At 42.1% G+C, this 18,155-nt stretch overlaps 1 protein-coding gene and 1 long non-coding RNA gene across 4 annotated transcripts in view; one reads left to right on the top strand and one right to left on the bottom strand.

Annotated features, from left to right (window-relative positions):
• Positions 1-8: 8 nt before the first annotated feature.
• On the bottom strand, positions 9-1,748 carry LOC123480291 (uncharacterized). 2 transcript variants are annotated; one of them, XR_006656212.3, is made up of 4 exons: positions 1,525-1,748; positions 843-995; positions 631-742; positions 9-539 (listed from the first exon to the last, which is right to left on the bottom strand). It is a non-coding gene; the product is annotated as an uncharacterized lncRNA (long non-coding RNA). The 2 variants fall into 2 exon arrangements; XR_006656211.3 differs by having other exon boundaries at positions 9-742.
• Positions 1,749-1,896: 148 nt separating this feature from the next.
• The window catches only part of JAK1 (Janus kinase 1), a 122,767-nt gene continuing 106,508 nt past the window's right edge, over positions 1,897-18,155 (top strand). For both annotated transcript variants that reach the window (XM_053921356.2, XM_053921358.2), the window contains exon 1: positions 1,897-2,112. The gene's annotated coding sequence lies outside the window, so the exon portion shown is untranslated. The remainder of the gene's footprint in view (positions 2,113-18,155) is intronic.

The following is an 18,155-nucleotide window of genomic DNA, read 5'->3' as shown; positions in this document are numbered from 1 at the left end:
AGGCGGGTCAAAAGGGGAGGGAGGTGGGACTGGCTGGGGTGAGGTGGAGGGAAGGGGAGAAAATGCAGACAATTGTAACTGAATAAAAATAAATTAATTAATTAAAAAAAACTGTGATCATTTTAGAAGAGTGTGAATCACACTTAATTGTTGCTTATCTGCACCCCCTCCCCATCACTGTAGTATCAAGAGGCCAGGAACTGGGTCTTTTTTTCTCAGAATCCTCAGCAGCTAGTGCAATGCCTTGTAGAGGGTAATGGATCTAAACTCAACCTAGGCCCTTTCTCCTTATTCCCTTTTCATGAGCCCTGCAGAGCACTCAGATTCATTCTTGAGCACAGAGGAGTTATTGCCGCCTTTCTGAGTTTGCATTTACTTCACCCTTCACCTTACCTGAAATGTGGTTGATGTTTCTGTCTCCATTTGTGTCATTTCCACCTGTTCTTTAAGGCCCACCTCAATAAAAAAATAACAGTGATCTACCAAGCTCACCACATATGCCAGGCCTGCATTATCTGAGTTCATCTGCAGCATGATGCCTGTAAGGAAGTGTTCCAATTGAACAGGTGAAGAAAATGATGCAAATAGCTCTGAGTGACAGGTGAGGCAATACATGCACAAAACACTCACATTGTAGGCAGCTGAGCCATGGCCCTCTGCTTGATTCTCCTGTCTTCTCTGTTAGCTCTTCTATCCCCTTCCAGAAGCCATGTTGGAGAGCCTTTGTTCTGCCCCACAACTTCTACCATAAATAGCAAATTGTTTAGGGTAACAGAGGAGGTTAATGGTGGGAGCCCGAACTAAAATTCAAGACTCTAGATTTGAATCCTCTTTTCACTCACCAGTAACGCACTCAGCACTTTCTGCTCAGTGTAAGTTGCAGTAATCCCCCAAGCCCAGGGTGAGTGGAGTCAGGGCAGGTGGAGAAGCCTCAACAGTGATCTTGGCTGCAGAAGCTGATCGTGCATGGCCGAGGATTTTCATCCGAGGGTTTTCTGGGGGAAGGCATTGGACTGTTTTAAGCTCAGGAGTGAGGAATAGATCTGAATATTTAAAAACTCACTGTGGCGAATCAGTTGGAGACGGGAGTGAATGCAAAGTAACAATTTAAGAGGCGTTTGTGGTCTGTCAGGTGAGGGATGGTGGCAGCTCTGATCACGTCGCTGAAACACTTGGAGAAGGGAATGGACTGGAGAGATATTTAGGAAGTAAAATTGTCTGGATTTGGCTGTACAATGCCTACAGAGAATGAATCTTGGCCATAGTGTGACCTTAAGATACTTAAGTCTTTGTTTCCTTGTGGATAAAATGAGGATAATCCCTACCTTGAGGGATTCTTAGTAAAAATATGAAAAGTGCTGGACACATTATCAGCAAGTGTTAGTTCTTATAACTATTAGAAATAATTATTTTTTTAAATTAAAAGGGCTCTTTAAATACAGAATAGGTTGGATCTAAGGTAACCTGTCAACGTTGGAGAATTTATTCTTAAGTTCCCGTTAGTCAAGTACTCCGCAAGCTCACCTCTTACTCGGGGTCGGGGCACGGGGCAGAGAACTGTGATAAATGCATCCAAGTGCACAAAGACGTGGAGGGCACTCCAAACTTGGGAGGAGTCAACTACGGTCAAATCCTGACCATAGGCCTTTCCGCGCTGGCTGACCTCTCCTCCTCTAGATGGGTGTTTCTAGACACACCGGGTAAAAAGCCGCGAGTCAGAGGCAGGAGGGTGAGCGGAGCCGGATGGGGGCGGGTGTGGAGGCTGGACGTTCTCGGTCCGGCGCTTTGGTCCTGCTGCTGCCTCAACCGCGGTCCCCGCCCCCGCCTTTCCGGGGCTGCCGCCCGGCACGTCACGAGGGGGAGGAGCGGGCCGTGGGGTGGGAGGCGGGGTGCGTCGCCGAGCGCAGGCCGCGGCGGCCGCGGAGTACCCAGAAGCCGCAGAGAACCGGCCCTGCGCTCCAACCCTGGTCGCCCACCCAGCGCCCCTTCGTCCGCCCCGGGCGCACGCACGCACGCCGGGGCCCTGCGGGGCTGGCCGCTTTGCGAGCAGGCCGTCGGATCGGACTCGTGCAGCGACCCGGAGCCCCCCCGGCCGGAGCGCACACGGAAGTGGTGAGTGTCACCGAGGGGACGAGAAGAAGCCGTCGGCGGCCGCGGCAGACTGGGCGAGGGGCGCGGAACCCGGCGCTGTCGGGAGACGCGGCCGCTGCTGCCGGTGCTTGCGCGTCGAGGACTCCGGGCCTCCCCGCGAGCGCGGCAGTGAGCGGGAGGGCGCGGGCCGGGCGGGGGCGTGCGGGTGCGCGCGGGGGATTTCCAGCCGAGCGAGGCGTGCTGGCGGCTGGGAGGTCGCGGGGCGGGGGCTCCAGGTCGGGAGGGGAAAGGTTCGGGCTCGTTGCCCCCTCCCCCAGAAGGCACATCAAGTTTTCATAAACAAGCCTGGAACGCTCTGACATCCTGTTTATACCACCCCGAGATACAGGCGCGGGCTTGAGGTCTGAGGTCCCTCGTTGTCGCACGGTGAATGTGACCGCCAGCTCTCGGGCAGAATTGCCGCGGGTGGGGCGGCGGGAGGAGGTGTTTTCTGGCCTCAGGATGGAGGCTGGGGGTCTTAGCGGTTTTCCTCCTTTGCCCTGTCAGGGAAGGAAAGTTTCTGGGGTCTGGGGTCGTGCTTGTGGCGAGTAGGAGGTGTCTGTGGACTCAGGAAACGCCCCCTCCCCGTTTAGGTTCTGTTGGGACCCAGGCCCTTGGCAGCCAGCGAGAAGGGCGAAAGACGCACCCGCAGCTAGAGGCCGGGGAAGAGGAACAGAGAGGGAGAGAGAGGGCCACCTGGGGAATTGAGAGTCCTACTGTGAAAGGACTGATTAACTGAAAGTAGGGCTGGTCTCTGGCCCCTTGTCTAACTCCGCCGACCCCAACTGCGCGATCGTCTAGCAGCAGAAACGTCTCAGGAGTAGTAAACTCCCCTCCCAAGTCACTCTCCAAGGTTCCCGGGCTGTGGGTTCCTTGGGTGTGTGTTTACCAAGGACTCTCTCTGGGAAGACTAGATAAAAGGTGTGATTATTGCCAGGTGTTTGTGCACATTTTTTGTTTGGTTGGCTGTATATATTCTCTGTGAATTCCAGTGTGTCCCTGGAGAGGAGGACCCGGTCCTCCCTGCCGCCCCTCTTAAATACGTGTCTGAGTTGTCTTCTGCTCCTGGTTGGATACATGTTATTAACATTTTCTTTTTAGAGTCGGGGTATTTCTCTTAGCGGCAGGCATTTACAGCTGTATAAAATTGTCATTACTCCTTATGGGGAAGGAAAGCCCTTGGAGACTTACCATGATAAGTCCAATGCAGAAACAGATGAGACCATGGAGTCTGATTATTGGCTAAGTGGAAAAAACATTTAAAAACGAGCATTTTATATTGATTAAACCTTTGTTCTTTGTTTCCAAAACCCCCTTTTGTGTTCTCGCTTTTGCCTCTGGTAACTCTGATGCTTTCCAAGACCTCACTTATTATACGCTGAAGGATCTGTGTGTTCTTTTGTACTTTGTGGTGAAGGTTAATGGAGGCTAGACACTTTGGGTACAACATGCTTTGTAATATTGAGAATATGTTTCCTATGTATAGATCTAGATCACATTTAAAGATGTAATACATCATACCTGAGTATTTGTGAACATTGTGAATAGGAATACTCATAACCTCTTATTAATTCCATATATCAACTAATTTCACTCTCAGTTTCAATAAATAGCTGCAAAATATATTAATATTAGGATTGTAGTGTGACACTCTACATTAAATAGAGCCACTTTAAATAGTTTCTGCAGTCCACAATATACTACTTATTACCATTGGGGAATGATGATAGAGGGTGAATACATTATTATACATGTAGAGATAGAATTTAGACATTTCCCAAAACATAACTGCATTTCAATTTCTAGTCCTAATTTGGGTAGTATTAATATCAGTTTAGCTAATGCTATACTTGTAATTATCTCTGATCGTTTAGAGTGTACCTTGTACAGATTTAAGGTGTTAAGGGGAATTAGGTTGCAAAATCTTTTCAGTTCAGACATGTGCTAAAAAGCTGGTGAAAATGAGTTGAGGGTGGAGTGCTCTTGCAGGAATAGAGGCTCAGATTAAATGGCATGAAGACACTTAAACTGCGTGTCTAAATAGGATTGTGAGGTTGGCCAGTTTAGACTCTGTGTTCACAAACACTAGTGGTTCATACTATCCATTCTAGTAAGGTTCTAAAGTTATCACTCAGTTTCTCCTGAAGAGCTTTCAGTAACACGTTTGGATAGAAACCCAGCTGAAGCAAGTATTGAGAACATGTGTAGGAGTATACTCGCTTTTACACAGGGAACAGAAAAGTGTAATTGTGTTAAAAAGATTTATTAGCAAAGTCCACGACCTGTTTTATAATTCCTCTGATAAGTGTTTTTTCCCTTAAACCCACACATTCATTTTACATATCTTTATTATGTATATCCTTATTATGTTATAATGAGATAATATGCCTTTAGATTCATTGTCTGAGATGTGCATGCTTGTACAAGGAGATTTTCTTGTTCCTTTCCACACTTAAAAAATTACTTCAAGTGGATGGGGAATTGGTTAATTAACCAATCTTGCTGAGCAAGCAGCAGCTGACGCTGTTTGATTTATTGTGGCTCAGTCGTCTGTGGAGCCTTGTCAGAGAGATGCCAGAGGAACATGTCAGATAGTTTCAGACCAGTGTTCCTTAACTGGGTGGGATTTTTGTGTCCAAGGTGATATTTGTAGTTTCTAGAGACATTTTTTGTTATATCTTGGGGGTGGGAGGAGGCAGTGTTAATTATATAACGTGGGTAAAGGAGAAGATGCTGCTAGACATCCAGTCATAGGTGGAGCAGCCCCCTGCAAGAAGGAGTATTTGGCTCAGAATGTCCGTAGTGCTGTGGCAGAGAAATCCTGTTTTGAAATGCCACGTGGGGAACAGAGAGACCCCGCTTCTGTCATGGCAGATTGTTTCACTTCAGGCTATTTTACTTATCTGTAAAATGGAACTAAAATATTCACTCTGGCCATCTCACAGAGTTGTTGGGGGAAATCAGGTAAATAATGCGTGGAAACTGAGTGCCACACAAATTGTAACTATTAGGACGACATGATTTAAAAAAAATGTAAATGAGTTGTTAGATATACTGGTGTTGAATTCTTTGTTAACTTTTTGGGTAAAGGATTTTTTAATGTTTTTTATTAGAACATACATTTTTTAAAGAAAGCTCCATGCTTTCTTTAAACTTAAGATTATTTTCTCATAACAAGAGGGAGAACTCACTGTAGAAAAATTAGAAAATATAGGAAAGCAGAAAGTAGATGAGAAACAGCATCACGATCAACTCCCTTTCCCATTTAAGCAAATCAAATTCTTACCAATTTCTTTGAGTCAATAAGATGAGAAGAAAGTTAATGATAGCAAAAGGGGAGCAACAGCTGTTTGTTTCTGTGTCCTTTGTTTTCTCTTTTTTAATGATTGTCATGTACAGGTAAATTCAGCTGTAAGAGACATTAGAGGAATTGGCTCATTGTTTCTATTCTTTGGCGGCTGACCTCCACCCCTTGTTGTCGTTCAGCATGTTGTTTCCTCTGCTGCTTGTTCTCCCCTGGACTCAGCTAGGTGTGCCACTATTGCTTCCTGTCTCGAAAACCCTATGGTAATGTGGGGTTTTAAACAGCTGCCATGTTGAAATAACTGGGTTTCAGGGGCAGGAAATTACTTCCTATGAGTATTCTTCTCTGTGAAGTGCACCAGCTTTTTTAGGCAGCAAGAAAGCATAAAGTATTAAGTTCATTTCTGTGACATATTTACTTCTAAGGTTTATGATCTGTGATTCTTAACAGCTGGCAGTGGGCACAAAGTTTTCCTTGGTGCTCTGTGAATAAATTGCCTGGTCCCAAGGCTGGACCTGCTTGAGAAGAAAAATGAAAATTTCTTTGAGTCTACTCCAGCCAGAAGACAGAGCTGGTCTCTGTTGGGATATTTTTGATCTGTAGTAACTGAATTTACTTAACAGTAATATCACACAGCACTTTGTTCATTTAGTCATTCAGTAAATACGTGTTGAGCTTCTGCTATGAGTCTCAGGGCGTGAGCAGAGAGAACAAAGGCAAAAATCCTTGCCCTCATAGAGGTTACAGTCTACTGGAAGAGCCTTGGGCCCCTTCATTCAGAGTTTCTCAGTTGTAAATTGTACATATTCAAGAGTAAATTTTACTTTATGTTTATAGAACATTTTCTAGAAACCTTTATGGCACTCCTTAAGCCTGAAGAAGCTGAGAAGTAAGAAGTAGCCCACCCCCAACCTTTTTTTTTTTTTTAACATCTTAACTCATTCTTCATATCTATAAACATCTTTTGGGTACCTACTAAGTTCCTGGCCGATGGGTAAGACAGTTTACATGGAAATTAGCCTGCTGTATGTAGCCATAACAGTGTGGGTGGAATTTCGAGCACGGGGACCCCTGAAGAGAGCTAAACCCTGTTCGGAGCAACTGGTGGGTGGAGTAAGAAGCTGCTGTCAGGATTGCAATAGGACAAGCTCAAAGAATAGGTTTTCTTTAGAAAGAAAACCAGTCAGGAGTCTTTGCTCCACAAAAGGTGTTTTAACTCTTCAGGGAAAGTTATGTAAGAGTGATCTAGGAGAGGAGGCTGCCTCTGAGAAACCTAGAGAGAGGAGCCGTCGCTTGCAAAGAAGGCAATAGTAACTTGAGCCCAGCTGGGGGAGACTAAATCAGGTCAACATATACCTCTAGATAGAAGAGAGACTGATTTATTGTATTTTTATCCTGTTTTTCGTACTCTTTATTTTTGGAGACTCCAGCCAAACTGCTAGGTTTGATCCCAGCTGTGAGAACGTGGGCGAGTTACACTTGTTTTCTTAGAATGAAGACGGTAACTAGCTCTGAGATTGTTTTGAGGATTGAAAGACTATACCTAAAGATTTCTGAATGGTGCTAGGCACATAGTATGAGCTAAAACTTTGTTAGCTTTCTTTACCCTCTTCGTATTGGTAAATATGCTGTGTGTCAAAAAAAATGGGGGGTGGGGGACACACATGCCTGGGTTGTGGGCCAGGTCCCCTGTTGGGTGCGTACGGGAGGTGGCTGATCCATGTTTCTCTCCCTTTCTCCCTTCCCTTCTCTCTAAAAATAAACAAATAAAAATCTTCAAAAAAAAAAAAAGACAACTCAATTTATATTAAGAGTACTTTTTTTAAAGATTGCAGAGAAGTGCAACCCCCTAAATGCAAAACAAAGAGTAGTTGATACATTCTCTGCTATATCGATTTCTATTAGAAATGTATAAATAAAAATGTTTAGGCACTTAATGAAGGCCATTCCTCAAGTTTGGCGGAGTTGTTATGTAGACAGCACCAAAAGTCATAGATAAATTAGGTTTTGCTCTACTTTTAAGGAAAGATGAGAAACAAAGATGCCTTTAATTTAACTCCAGATGCCATCCGAAGTATACAATTTGGTAGGTTTAGATTTATTACGATTAGATTAATACAGTTAGATTTGCATTAGATTACTGTGTTGCTGTCACTGATTGTTAGCAAGGGGTGGGCTGTTGTCAGGGAGACACAGACATGCCAGTTTGTAAGATGCTGTCTTCAAAGTGGTGTGGAAATTAAAAATCTTGTAAATCAGCTAATGTGCCGTGAAGGCACATTGGCTGCTAAAGAAATTATGAGAGCTTAAAGGAACTCTTAAGTATATATTCATTTTCCCCTAAATGTTGATTTATCAGTTTCTATTTTCATATATGTATTGTGCTTTCCTAAAGCATGATGTACCCAAAGTATGAAATTGTACAAAAAGTAGGCTCTTGCACTGGCCAGGTGACTCGGCTGGTTGGAGTGTTGTATCTACAACAAAAAGTTGTAAGTTTGATCCCCAGTCAGGGCACATACCCTGCCAGGCCCCTACAGGAGCCAACCAGACGATGTCTGTCTCTCTCCCGCTCCCCCCACTTCACCCTCCCCCTCTCACTCCTCTCTCACCCCTTCTCTTTCCCCACGATCAATAAACATACCCTCCAGTGGTGAACAGGCTGACATGTAGGTATTTAAAAAAACCTTAGGTTTATTATCTTTAGTTACATTAGGCAATTCAGACCAAATCCACATGTATAAAGTAGAAATAGATAGGAACAATTTGTAGTTAATGCAGCTCTTGTTTTTAATGGTGCTTCAAAGGGCTTAAGGGTATTAGAACTGACAAGAGTTTACTCCATTAAAGCACAATTATATCTTCAAAGTTATTTGCACCGTTAATTTGCTTAGACTATATAGCAAGGCTGTAATTTATAGTAAGTTTTTCAATTAGTAGAATTTAAAATAACTTTTATGTTATGGTAAGAGAAAAGACAAAAAATATCTCAGAAGAAGACAATCTGCCCAATGTGTATTTTTGCGGTGAAAAATCTTGTTATTAAACACACAGGCAAGCAGACAGATGTGATTCATATTATAAAGAGGTACACTGGGTTTTTGCCAAGTATACCTGCAAACCCATTTTAAGGCTAACTTACAAAACACAGACTTAAAAAACTAAGGTGTGTCATGCCTAAATTTAAAATCTGACTAATTTTGTTCAGTTAAGGCCATTTTGTAAAACTTAAGGCAGGACTGCTAATCACTGTGTATCAGCTGTCTAATTGGGGACGTCATTTGATACATAGTGGTATCTCCAAAGAACCCCGTCTTTTGGGTCTTTGAGAATGACGGTTCACTCAGGTGGGTTAGCAGTAGGCCGGGGCAGTCAGAGCAAGCCCGCTGGCCGGAACATGAATCGTAAGCCCACTTGATGTAGATTTAGGAATTAGGCCACTTGTGATACACAAACTGGTGGGAAAATGTTCTCAGGTTTTTATGTTTATTCCTACCTTCAGGAAGCTTCTTTACTAGTGGAAAACACAATAATTCAACAGTTACACAGCTCTTTGTTACTGTACAATTATACTGTGTGCCAGGAGAAGTGTCTTAGTTTGCTATACAGCAGAGCTGGGGAACAGTAAGAAGAGGGCGTCTATGGCACATACAAGAAGCAACGTACGAATGCATCATTAAGTGGAACAGTAAATTGACGTTTCTCTCTCTTCCCTCTCCCCCTCCTTCCTTCCCTTGCTCCCTTTCTCTCTAAAATAAAAATAAAAGCTAAAAAAAAAACCCCTCCAAAAACCTTAAACAAGTGGTGAGAAAACTCTCTCTGTAAAGGGAAAAATAAATGTTTTCAGCTTCGAGGGTCATGCTGCCCTGTTCCCTGCATGCAATTCTGTCTTTGTAGAACGAAAGCAAACACAGACAGCATGTAAACCAGTGAGCGTGGCTGTGTTCCAGTGAAACTTTTTATGGACACTGAAGTCTTAATTTCCAGTTGTCACAAAATATTTTTCTCCAACTGTTTAAAAAGGTAAAAATTTGTAGAAGTTCTTGGCTGTATGAGACAGATGGCAGGCCAGATTTGGCGCTCGGCCAAAGTTTGCTGACTGGTGCCTTAGACGGTCTGGATCTCTCCCTTTCCTTGCTCCCCACCCTACACCCAGCCCAGCCGTCTCAGTTCTCCCTCCCAGTATGTCACACCTTTGCCTTCTCACCCTCGCCTGCCTCTGACATGGCTTTCTTTTACCTGGGTGATTGCGGTAACCTACATTCTAGTCTCCCTGCTTCCAGCCTTGCCTCTTTAGTCGGCCATCCACACAAACATTGAACAGTCTGTAGCCTGACTCGGGTCATAGAAATTCCTGACCACCAGACTGTGGAGGCCCTTATTGCTTAGAAAACAGTCCGAGCTCCTCCTCCTGTGGTGGTGTTCAAGCTTGCTGTGATAAGATGTCAGCTTTTCAGCTTATTCTTCCTTTTCTCTCCTTCTACACTGCCAGAATAGGTTGCGTATTTACTGTTTTGCATTTGACCCTCAAACATTTCTCGTATTTTTCTATATTCTCCTTTATTTTTAAATGCATTTACTTTTGCTTCATGCTCTCCACCTGTCAAAATTCTGTAACTTTCAAGGCCCCTTTAAATGTCCCTGACTCCTCCCTCTGCCCCCAGAAGCGGTTTGTAAACAGGTAGTACTTGGGTGGTGTGTGGTCCTCTTTCCTGGGGCGTTGTGTTCTGCCTGTGCTTCAGTGCTTTTGTAGACCTTCCTCCACTCTGCAATCCCAAGGCCCTCGAGGACAGGGCCTTGTCTCATTTAGTGTAATATTCCCTCCCCTTTCACAGTGGGCACATGGCTGTGTATTGAATAAATGCTAAATCCTGTGTAGCTTTGTACAATTTGTAGAAGTTCAAAGTGGGAACATTTTACTGAAGGGAGTTTGGTCAGATTAAATCCTTGATTCTTATATAAAGTAGTACAGTGTTGTGAAAGATCACCAAGTATTTTGGGAGACTTTGGTGGTATTCTCGGTCCTGTCAGTGGCTTAGATAAATAAGTTCAGGCAAACTTATTGCTGCTTTTCTTCAGAAATTTATATTATACTTTATAAAAAATAAATAAAAGATTGTTCTGTAATTCATAATGTTTCCTTGTTGGAAAGCTCAGGGCCAACTTACTAGCTTATTTTAGGTTGCTACCTGTTTTTCTTACAATAATCTCCCTGCCTCAGTCTCCCACCAGATCTCTCGTCATAATGAGTTATTCTCTCGTGTATGTCTTCTGTATTTACATAGGCAGCTCCAACTTTTTCAGGGTTACGGAAATGGGAATAAATAAATTCTAGCCCCTTGGTTTACCCAACTTAAGGATGACAGCAAGATGGTAGGTGAAAGGTAAATATCTTGGAAGAAACAGGGAAAAGGCCATGGGGCAGTATGAGAATAATGGTGTAGGTCTGGTGGGAAGTGAGAAAAGTGCTTTGTAAGGGTCTCGTGATCTTTTGGTTAACATGTGCTCGGGGTGGGCATGTCTCCCAGGTTTGTGTGGTGTGTAGCACACCTTCCCCAAGTGGAAAGGAGAGGGAGAAAGAGGACGAGGCTCAAAATCAGTAAGCTTTTACTGTGTCAGCTGTTACACGTGCTTTGCATTTCATACTTAATTTAATCTTTTAATAGCCAGAGAGATGCATCTTAATGGAATCCTTTTCTAGATGAGCAAACAAAGCTAATAAATGGCAGAGAAGGAATTCAGATTTCAAGGTCTCTGGCATTAAAACAAAATGAAAACCCGCTTTTACTCTTTTATCCCTTCTAGCTTTACTGAGGTAAAATTTGGAAAACCCTTCTATTCTAACAAAAACTAACTACTGTCTTGTCACTTGTCTTTTTTCATTTTGCTGATACTGGCATTTTAAATGAGAAACTATGGAGTTTGTTCCTATCCTGTTTTCCAAGCTAATGCTCCCGAAGCAGTTTTAGGCTCTTGGAGAGCCCGTATTGTATTTTGTATTGTTAGAAGCTAGATAATAAAGAGGATCTGAAAGGATTTGGGGAGGGAGGCCGTTTTGATGGGGTGGGTAGTAAAATGGTCAGTTGGGTTCATTTAGCTTTCCTAAAGAGAGTTTAGTGTTTTCGTGTGACATATCTTTGGCATAGTAAATCAGACTTGAATTACTGTTACTTTATGCTGCCGATTATTATATAACATGTCCCGCGTTTACCTGTTTGGGTATGAGTGTGCCAGATGTGTTACGAAAGGCAAACTGCCTGGACTTGGAACCAGGAAGAGCTGGGTCTGAGGCTGTCCTTCGCCACTTACTAGCTCTGTGACTTTGGGCTCATAATTGATCCTCAATTTTTCTCAACTATAAAATGGATTTTTAGTACCCATCACAAAGTTGCTTTGTGAAGGTACGACACACAGAATAACTTCAGACAGTGCCTGGGACTCAACAGCGTTGAATAAGTATTGGTTCCCCACACCTACCCCCCAACTGTTGAACAATGCCAGAGATTCTGTAGATAATTATGTAATGTTTACATGCTTATGAGTGGGAACTTTATAGATACATGTTACTCAAGTAATGAACTTCTGATGAAGGAAACACCCTTGTACAGATGGCTGGGTTCCCACTACTCCAAAAGCATTAGTATAAGATAGTGGTTCAGACTCCTAAACCTGGAACCAGAGTCTGTGGTTCATCCTGCCTTAGTTTCCTAGCTGAGTGATCCTGGGCACGTTATCCAACATCTTTGTGCCTCAGTTTCCTCATTTGTAAAATGAAGATAATAGTAACACCTGCCTTGTAGGGTCGTAAAGATTAAATGAGTGTGTTTGTGTGCACCAACACCTTTTAAGGGTTTATCAGTCTTATTACTTCTTATCCCTCTGGTCTTCCTTTCTTCCTTGTGTAGGCAGCCCGTGTGTCACCTGGAAATTCCCTGGAATCCCCCTCATATCTTCTCTCATCAGGAGAACTCTGTGTACAACATATGCCTGTCTTTTCCCTCTCTCTTCAGTTCCTTCCTAGTTACTTCATTTTAATTCAGGATATCTTTTTCTCTAGTCTAATACATTCTTGTTAATGACCTTCCTTGTACATTTTTGTCCAGCCACTTTAAAAAATCTGTTTTTTTTTTAAGTGTGGAAACTGAACATTTTCTAATAATGACTGGTAAACCCAACTGTGTGTTAAGGATGCATTTATACCAAGGAAGATGAAAACCATATAGTGTCAAGCAATGAAGAAAATAAAATACTTTGTTGTTTATTGAATGCTAGTTTTGTGCCAGACATTCAGATCAGTAAAATGAGACTATGAATGGTTGAATAACATGTTTAAAGGCACCCAGCTTTAATGCAAGGGAACCCGGATTTGATTGAAACCAGGCCTACCTGGCCCTTGCTCTCAAAATCCCTGAGATTAGTTGCGTGAAAGCTTTCAGGCACCCCCTCACCACTCCATCTGCACCCTTTAATAACTTGCATTCTGCTTCCCCTTAAGCTTCAGCTTTCGAGATTACAAGATCACTCACTGGTGAGGTTCTTTGTGGCTGCAGTAATGTTTTCTGCTCTTTTAGCAGGGCAGATGTATAATGTTTCAGGGACTGTATGTGTTAGATCGGTCTTCTGTGTGTTGGTTTGGAAACATAACCAAACTTACAGCAGTATGTGTTGGGGGAAAATGTGCTTCACATTTCAACAACCAACTGGAAATGAAGTTTTAAAAAGGCAAAACTGTTTATAAACTAGACTACTGATGCATTTGTTTTAGTGTGTTACCTGCATTGATTTACTTTAAAGGCGTGTGTGCCGTACCTGAGTCAGGCACATTCTGGAATGGATACATGTTATTACACTTACTTGCTTAGCCATCTGCCCCATCTGTGGCTGACCTTTGTATCTCGAACTACTATCGTTGTGTTTGGCACATTGTAGGAACCCTATGAAGATACATATTTAGTACTCTTTAAAAAATCAGTGGTTCTTTATACTTTTCTGTTGGCCTCATGTATTTCAATAACAAAATCAATGGAGTAAGGGTCAGGCAACATTGAAAGAGGAATGTTGCCATCCAATACTGCTTATGCTGGGCCAAAGCGAGACACATTTAAAGGTGTTTGGGAGCCAGACACTTATGATAATATTGCTCTGATTATTGGGAGGCAAGGAAAGCAGTCGAACAAGTTCCTTCTTGGCTCGGAGTCTTGTTTACCTTTTTCAGGTTAGAACTGATAGCTGTATCCAGCAGGTCATGGAGACAGGTTTGCCGTGAACCTCAGCATATTTGGTTTCAAGTTTATAGACATTGTCTAGTAAGTGCTGTTTGAGGATTTGTAGTACACAGTGGTCATAAAATCTTACAGTAATTTTCAGAGTTGGAAGAAGTCAAAGTTGCCGAGGGACACTTCCTTTTCCAATTTGGCAACAGCGAAAACTGAGATTCAGAGCAGTTACGTGACTTGCCCAAGACTTCTGTGGGTCACCACTTCAATGTTGTTGTTTTTAAATACAGCATCATGCTGGATTTGTGATAGAGTAAACAAGTGATGCAGAAGGTAGCATGTGGAATTTAGCAGACTGAGCACCCATTTGTTCCAATGGCTCTGAGGTAAGTAAGATGTATTTGTGGGTAGGAGATTTTAGAGATTATATGAGAGAAATTAGGATTATGCAGGGTTCAGGCATTATCTTGGACATTATGAAGGGCTGTGTCTCATGGGAAAAGAGAGATTAAGCTGCTCTCCTGGGTCCTTGCCACACTGAGAGTGCCAGAGGTTAGGGACCAAGTCCCTCTTGCTCATACTTCTTGTCCTAGTTCAGCCCTGTGCCTTCTGTTGAGCAGGTGGTCAGTAACATATTATTGAACACATGAATGCCAATTATAAGAAGCTAACTCTGGCTTTGTCTCGTGGAAAGCCTGTTTGTTTGACTAGCATTGCTTTTTTTTTTTGCATTTTATTTTATTTTTTTTCAATTTTTACATTATTTTATTGTTGTTCAGTTACAATTGTCTGCATTTTCTTTTACCAGGAGAAAAGCCACTTTACAAAACACCCCTAGCTTAAGTAGACCTTAATAGAGACAACAGTTATACTAAGAACAAAAATAAAATTTTGAGAGCTCATTACAGATAAAAAGGTGCTGTCTTGTATAACTTTCTTTTGAGACTTAAGGCAGCTGAGATTCAGAGGTGAGGAGATTGTGAGCTATCCCCAAACCCTGTACTCTCCCACCGTGGCCGCACTAACCTTGACTGGTCTGGGGACCAGCACAGCATGTAGTGCCTCCCCCTCTTGCACTCTGCTGCTCACTGGCCTGTCTGCTGCTGTTCACCTGGTTCCACAGAGCCTCCCAGCAGCTTAGTCTTCAGGCCTGGTTAAGGTCAAGGTCCTGGCCATGTGTCTGAGTCAGAATTACTTGTGTTTTCTTGTTCCTGCAGCCGAGCCTGCTCTCAGCATGTTGTCACAGGGTGAATGAAGCCTGAGGAAGGATTTCAGTCCCAGTGTGTATGGCTGAAAGAGGGTGCCTCAAAGCAGACAGTCTGCTAACCCGGAGTTGAGCCTCTAAGGAGAGAAAAGTATTTTTTTCCCTCTATTCTTTTGACCTTTTTCTTAAGTCCTTAAAAAGCCACAGGCTGCAAATTCAAAATGATTGCAACCTTTCAATTTTATACAAGAAAGATAACACGCTTTATGCGATGTCCACTGATCTGTAGCTTCTATAGACACTAGGCACTTGCTTCTCTAAAGACTTACTTTTTAATTAATTTCATGTAAGCCGCTTATCCAGTCTGTGTTCAGCAAGCAGTTACGGTTCCATACGGAACACTGCCAGTCAGTCCTTCCTGCATTTGCTTTCAGAGGAGCCGTGTGTCAGCCTAATGTCGGCTCTTCCTAGGCAATCATTTGCAATTTGCTATAGCTCTTGAATTTTTCTTTTAAACTTTTATTAAGCATTTTAAAGAAATTAAGCAAGTCATGTATTTGAATTTTAGAAAAATTGAGGATTAAAATAAAAATGTCAAGACCTGTCATTCAGTTAAACATTGTTGCTAATATTTAGTCTTTATTATTTCAGACTTTGTTTTATGCCTATATAGACCTATAAAATAAAAAAAAAATTCAAGAAGATCATGGAACATAATGCTGTTTTGTAATCTGGCTTTTTCATCAAGTGACCGACTTCTCATTGTTTTACCCCCACAAACTAACAATTTTTGGTTAAGGTGACCTAACTTTTTACGGTGCATAGCCTTCCATAGTATAGATGAATGGAAGTTTATTTACCTCACCTCCTAATGTGGAACATAGGTACTGTTTGTTTTTCCTACTGTAATAATCCTGTTATAGACATCTTTGTGCCTCCAGTTTTATGGACTTTTCTGATTTTTTCCCTTAGGAGATCATAAATGGTACTGTCTGAAAGTTGCTCACATTTTAAGATTTGGGGTACTTATCTATGCCATGATTTTAAAAGCACACACTCTGCGTTAATGGAAACATGATAAATCCGCCCAGTTGATTTTTTAGAACAGTGGGTTCTGTAGGTTCCTTGGCAGATGCACAGCCCTGGGGACTGGGGGATGCCTGAACAGAGCATCTAATGGTTAGCTTTTCCCCAGAGCACCACAAATATTCTGGGCTGCCAGATGCCAAGATTTGCTCTGGAGGTGTGAGGTGGAAGCCACCTTGAATTGCTGGAAGATAATCCTGTGGAAGAGACAAGCTTTATCTCTTTGTGTTCACCAGATGTGTTGCGGTGAACTTTGAAAACCCTTTCAAGTAAAATAAGGCCTTCTTTTTTCCTCCTTATGATTAAAATACAGGTTACTAATCTTTCACGAAAAATGAGAAGCTCAAAAGAAATTCCAGAAGAAGACTTTTTTTTTTCTGATTAGTGGTTATAAAGGTTTCATATGACAACATTCCCAAGTTATTTTCTTAGTCAGATCCGCTTCAGTGAAATCAACAAGGCTAGTTTATCTTTGCAAAGACTTGTGACAACAAGCTCCTGTCTGCACTCCCTGGGGAGTGCAGTTCACATTTAAGATTTTGCTTCAGGCCTCTCTGTGCAGCTTTATGGTGTGAGTGTTCCAGATTTCTAGATACGAAACTGGTTTGACATTAATTCCTAGCATGACGGCTTTTTAAATATCCTCTTAGCATAAGTGAGAAAAGTCTGCAGAGCTTAGCACCATGCTCTGCACATTAATTACTTCTCCCTTTTGTTTGCTGCTTTCTTGAAGCCTCCTGGTTCATGCAAGAGTCATTATACCTAGGCAGTCACAAACATTTTTCAGTTAGATTTGCATTTAATAAAATTAAGGCTTGTAAGCAATTAGTGAAAACCAGACCAAGAGAACCTATAGTTAATTAAGCACTGAGTTGAAGAACTGGGAAAGGGTGAAGTTTTTCCTTCAAATAACACACAGATAAAAGATCTTATCTGTATATTCTTCTCCTGTTCTTTGACTTCAGTGTTAGAATGTTCCATCCAAAGCCTCCATTTTAGGGTAATATTTAGGCACTGTCTTCTAAGCTGTACTTCAGGTAATTTAGAAACATTTTTATTTCTAAATCTGTATTTCCATGTAAACCTTTTATGCATTGTATATTTCTCCTATATAATCTAGTGTAGCTTTAGATTGATAATGACTCTAAAATCTTTTTAATTATTGATTTGAGAGAGAGAGAGAGAGAGAAACATCAATTTGTTCCACGTATTTATACATTCATTGGTTGCCCCTTGAATGTGCCCTGACCAGGGACTGATCCCCCAACTTGGGTGTATCATGATGGTTCTCTAACCAGCTTAGCTAGCGGGGAAGTGCTTGATAATAACTTTTTAAAAATTGTATTTTTCTTCGGAAATGTAATAGTATCTCTGGCCTAACATAATGACATATTTGCCAACCAGAAATATTATGTTAATATGAAAGTACATTCACTGAATCATGGAATTGTGTGCTACTACTGTTTAGTGAAGGTATGTGAAGGTACTGTAGATAACATTCCAAAAGTAGCTATAGAGAAAAGATTCTTTCTCAGGGACATTTTGCCCAGTGAATTGCTTGGATGTCTATAATAGTCCTTTTTTGGTGACTTTTAAGGCAAAGAAAAAATAGTGTTGGGATTTATTGGCTTATGTAAGTAGAGCTTCTTAATGGGCATGGGGAAGACCCCATGGTCTCCATTGGTGTCAAACATGGTCCCTTCATTAGGAGTCCTACTTGTTTCTGTGGCTGTTTCACTGGTCTCATTTCTTGCCACAGCGAGGTTTTCTCCAAATGGTTTGAAGGAGAGAACTGGCAGCCCCAAGATGATGCTCTTCTGGCTTCTATTTATCCAGTCTCCCTGGAGAATTCTTGCTTGGGTCACCCCTTGCTTGTTCAGGGATAGGGGTCAGGCGGACACTGGGATCTGTAGTTCTCACAGAACTGCATGGGATAAGGGGTTTCCAGACAGATGAAGATGAAAGATGTCTACCATAGCATCTTGAACTGGCAGTTAAAATTTTTTTAAATTGTCACAAAATACACAACATAAAATTTACCATTTTCATGATTTTTAAGTTATAGTTCAGTAGTGTTAATATATTCATATTATTGTGCAACCTGTCTCCAAAAAGCTTTTCATTTTGCAAAAATAAAATTTTATATCCACTAAACGACCCCTGCCACCCCGTATTCTCTCCTCCCCCCAGCCTCTGGCAACCACGTTCTAGTTTC

This window comes from Desmodus rotundus, chromosome 3, assembly GCF_022682495.2.
Source record: "Desmodus rotundus isolate HL8 chromosome 3, HLdesRot8A.1, whole genome shotgun sequence".
NCBI classification, from domain to species: domain Eukaryota; kingdom Metazoa; phylum Chordata; class Mammalia; order Chiroptera; family Phyllostomidae; genus Desmodus; species Desmodus rotundus.
The sequence above is the reverse complement of the archived record's forward strand: the minus strand, read 5'-3'. Positions and strand labels throughout refer to the sequence as shown.